This window comes from Alosa alosa, chromosome 7, assembly GCF_017589495.1.
Source record: "Alosa alosa isolate M-15738 ecotype Scorff River chromosome 7, AALO_Geno_1.1, whole genome shotgun sequence".
NCBI classification, from domain to species: domain Eukaryota; kingdom Metazoa; phylum Chordata; class Actinopteri; order Clupeiformes; family Clupeidae; genus Alosa; species Alosa alosa.
The window spans coordinates 11605771-11610770 of NC_063195.1; the positions used below are offsets into that span (position 1 = coordinate 11605771).

The 5000-nt window shown below is 39.0% G+C and overlaps 1 pseudogene; it reads left to right on the forward strand.

The window, feature by feature from the left end:
- Positions 1-5000, forward strand: part of LOC125297056 — a 321071-nt pseudogene that overhangs the window by 142463 nt on the left and 173608 nt on the right.

Sequence of the window (5000 nt, forward strand, 5' to 3'; positions counted from 1 at the left end):
AAGTGTAATTATTTGGTTCATGTTTTTGTGGTTACACCGTGTTGACAATTTTACCCAAATTCAGTTAATACTCTTTCAAAATTAAATAAATCCAAAACTTTAAGATTAGGGTTTGATGAAAATGATATTTAAAAATAATTTGTCAAATTATTTTAAAATTTTAACAATTTTAAATTTATGTAACCCATATGTACACAAAAAAATGAGCGTCACGTCATTGACCCTCATACATACACACACACACACACACACACACACACACACACACACACACACACACACACACACACTCATACACACACACACACACACACACACACACACACACACACACACACACACACACACACACACACACACCCACTTGACTCCCACCCTATCTCACCTCCCTCATGTTGACCTATGTTATAATCTGTTACAGCTTGCGGTCCTTCCAGCCTTCGCAACAGTAATCATGTAGAGGAGGTAAGACCAAGAGTTTTGTAAAGAAACATAAATCCTACCATACCTGTGTAATATTCTCTCTCTCTCTCTCTCTCTCATCTGAAAACACTACTGCCATCTAGTGACTAATGGTAATAACATAAATCTACAGTGCCACTTTGAGTGGCACATAAAATGAGTTAATGACTCAGCTCTGTTGTTTGTGTTTGATAATAATGTGATATATCTGTTTGTTTGTTTATTGTTCAACTTCCAAGTATCTCTGTATGTAGCTCCAAAACTATTAACTCTTAGTAACTCTTTCTTTTTTTTGATTCTCACTTATATTTTTTCTGTATGTCGTTATAACCATTAGTTTATCAACATCATAATGTGTTATCCTGTAACCCAATGAGCTCAAGTATTTGAATTACTCTTTTCTTCCCTGAAGACATATTTCTGTATGTCATTCTGTTGGTTCATCATCACATACATGTGTCGTTCTGTAGCCCAGTAACTATGAGATGACTGAGGAGCTGGGCAGCATTCCAGTAACCAGTCCATCGGTCAGCAGCCTCTACTGCCTTGCAGGTGCACCTCACCGACCCTCAGTGACCTCACTGTACTCCACTGTTAAGCCAGTCACTCAAAGCTCAGACCAGCCCATCTACTGCAACTCCCAGGAGGACATCGTCATCTACTCCAATGACATTTTGCCTGAAGAAACTACATCCCCCTCAATGCAATATTCCAATGATGTTGTACCACAACTGAGCACCACTGCCAATGTTCCATCGACTGTGGTGCAAAATGACAATGACAATTGTATCTACTCAACAGCCCAGTTTCCCAAAATGTAATATATATTTGTGTGTGTGTGTGTGTGTGTGCGTGTGTGTGTGTCTGTGTCTGTGTGTATGTGTGCAGTTATACTGTAACTGCATACGTGGGTGTATCAATGGTGAATTCATTGAAATATGTTTGTAGAATCTTTGCTGTCTTTTTGGCTAGTATTAACATTTTAAAGCTAGACATTTGTCAACGTAGCAAAAGCATGGTAGGAAAGATGTTATAACAAGGTCATATAAACCATATCAAAACATGATGTGTCATTGCCCAACTAATAAGTCTGACTTTTTCTGACTTGATGAAAAGTATTGACTAGCTACACTGGGTGCGCAACTAAAGGGTTCCGTTCACAAAGCCTATGCAGATACAATTACAACTAGCCAATGGAACTGGCCACACCAGATGTGAGAGCGCTACACACATTACAACAAATATGGCAGCCTTCTCAAAGTATGTTTTATGTTCCATGATCGGGAAAACTCTGGAATTGTCATGGGTTTCAGTCACGTTTTCCATAGGTTCTAGAATCTTCACAGGTTCCTAACAAGTTTCATTTTCCCCCAACATTGTTTCTGCATTCTCCTGTAGATGTCTATAGATATCTATCCCTCTTTAAGATCAAATGTTTCCCTGTGGATGTCAATAAATGTAGTTCCACAAAAATACAGTTTATTCCTTAAAGTTCACCATTAGAATTTACAACCCTACCTGAGCGGGGAATGCAGCCCACATTAGATCACTGCTGTGTCCTGGTTTGGCAACAAACACTATGGACCCTTTCAAGAGAGTTCCATTATCAGCATCATAGTGGACCCTTTCAAGAGAGTTCCATTATGAGCATCATAGTTGGCCCCACAAGACTTCCGTTTTAACATTCCATATGTTATCTTAATGCAGAGGAAGTAGATTGGGGCCCAAATAGAACGTTCAAGCATTGTCTTTGTTTTTATTGCTGAAAGGGTCTATAGAGAAATCATTCAGCTGCCATAGTGTTCAATAAAAGCTAACTTGTCTAACTAACTTGTCACAACAATTTGGGACTGGCCAAAGGGCGATGGTGAGGAAATTAGATATAGTCTATAAACCAAAAACCATGTACATATAGACATCATATAGTTAGGTCTTAGATAACTTTAACCCTGTCCCAGTCTAATTCGACATTTTTTTTTACCCTTGTGAAGAGCATGTTTAGAACACTTTTCCAGATAATTATTTAAACGATGATTCTATACACAGGAATAATGCAAAGGCTGCTCTATAAGTGTTACATTACAGACCTGGCTGTGTGAATTACGTTTTGCATTTACCCATGTGCAGTTCTGGCCTCTTTGAGCTGGACTTTTCTTTCTTCTTCTTGAGAGTGTGACCTTTCAGTAGACCACAGCTAGCTGAGCCGTCAGCAGCAGGCAGGGGGGTTTCGGTGGTCTACAGGCGTGAGTCACACCTCTTGGCACACTGGAAGTTACCATGACAACGAGCGGGGAAAACCACATTCTACTTAATGGCAACTGAAAAATCGTTTGTCACCCCACATTGAAATGGAATTGTTATGAACTGAACTGAACTATTATAGTATATTCACTTTTTTTTTTTTTTTTATGTATGTGTGAGAGTGTGGTCTCTCAGGGAGGCGTATAGGAAACGTAGGGAAACGTAGCCTGGATAGACCACCCCTGCATTTCCTATTAAGATTGGTCCCTTGTCTTATTCAGATCAGTCTGATATTCTGAAGTTTAAATCCATTTCACAGGAGGGACAATACAGACACACAAAGCAAGAATGCATTTGGTGCTCAGCATTGTGGCTCCGATAAATGAGTGAGTCAATGTTGGTGAGTCAGAGAGTTAGTGAGTGAGTACACGTTATCACTTGCAATGTTCCATGGCACTTAGTTCAATACTTAAGCAATAAGCCCTGAGGGAACGTAGATTCCACTCATTTTAGAACAGCCAAAACCCCCATTAACTGTGGAACCTACGGACTCGAGTGGCTTATTGCTTTTCTAAAACAGTTACTACATATATCTGGCAAGATTTCATAAAATAAAAGCACAGCAACGACAAATGTAATGATTTATTCATAGATAATCATTCTTCTGCCAAGAAATATATTTCCTCTATCTGAAACATCAAGACACAGCTACTCTAACTTTTGTAAGAAATTGTGGTAGCACATTGCTACAGAACTAAATGTGGTCAAGGTGTACTGTATGTTTGTGTTAGATTTTCCAACAGCATTGAACACGATTCAGTCAATCATAATCAAGGACCGGTACTATCCGTTTTAGAAACATAGGGTACAGCAAGGATTGCATATTAGTGATCGTGGTGGGTCGCTTACAGTAAAATACCTGGGCCCATCTACTGCCCCAGTCCTGCCCTGAATAAATGTAATGATGTGCTGTCTTCCAAGCCACTTTTTTTGAGTGTGTTATGAGAGTTTTACCGTTCTTAGCTCAAGAAGGGTGTATGTGTGTGTTTGTGTGTGTGTGTATGTGTGTGTTGCAGAACAATCAAGAGCAAGGCAAATCTCAAATAACATCTTCATATCTTCTCACATGTCTACATGAATATTAACTTTATTCATTAAAACATTTACATTAATATTGCATTTTTTACAAAGAGTTTTCCTCCAACAAATGGCCGATATTATGTAAGCACTTAAAAGTAGATAGTCAAGTCAAGTCAAGTCACGTTTATTTATAAAGCACTTTAAAAACAACAACAGCTGACAAGCCCGGAGTGGGTAATCAGGAGAATCGGGAGAATTCCCGGTGGGCCGCTTCACTTTTGGGCCGGTCGAGGGAAAAATATTGCCATTTGTCACGTTAATCTATCTTCTCTTAAAGTTGGCTACACACGCCCGTCTTTCCTAAAAAGTTTTCTCAGATAGGCCTACCAGCCGGGCGGCGGCCTGTAGTGATAAGCGTCAGGGAGGATGGATGGTAGAAAGATGCCATGAGGGACTGAAAAGGCCAGGTAAAAAAGACGAAAAGTATTGGAGGGAAATGCTGCCAAATGTGCCATGCTTCCAATTGTTTTGAAGAGGACAGACATAAGTGGCAACTGGTAAAGAGAGATAGCCATGATTATAACGGTGTAATTGGGCTAATAACCTACTGGACGTTGTAGCATTGTCAACCTATTCGCAAGTAACATATTAAATTAATTAAAATATTAGCATTTTGGTATCATCCAATATGGCTATTCATAGACTTTTGCAAATATAATGCAAATATTGATAACAAAACTCAAGCTTGATCTGTGTATGCAGTAGCCTATAGGCCTAAAAACAAAAGTGGCCTGAGCAGCAGATCAGCCAGTCCCCCGCTGAAAATAATGAGCCCGAAATTAACTATGACTATAGGGACAAGTAGAAAGGATAATAGAGTTAACCATATGAATTAAAGTTATTTTATGGAAGAAAGAACAGTAGGCTATGACAGCAGTAGGCTACATGATCAACCTATATGGCTTGTTTGCTCAGAAGTGGATGTAGTAAAGGAGCAAATCACCAAACAACAACATGATAGCTGACCCATGCAGAAAAAAACATGTAAAAAATACAGTAGTTCAATATGCCTCTTAGTGGAATTGTGGGATACATTTCAAATGCTTTATTTCTTCCTTCCTGTTTTTGTTAACTTATCAACCTATCCTTGTGGAATAGTGGAATATTAGCCTATAATAAAAACTACAGGATAGTAAGAGCTGAAATGTTGACTTATA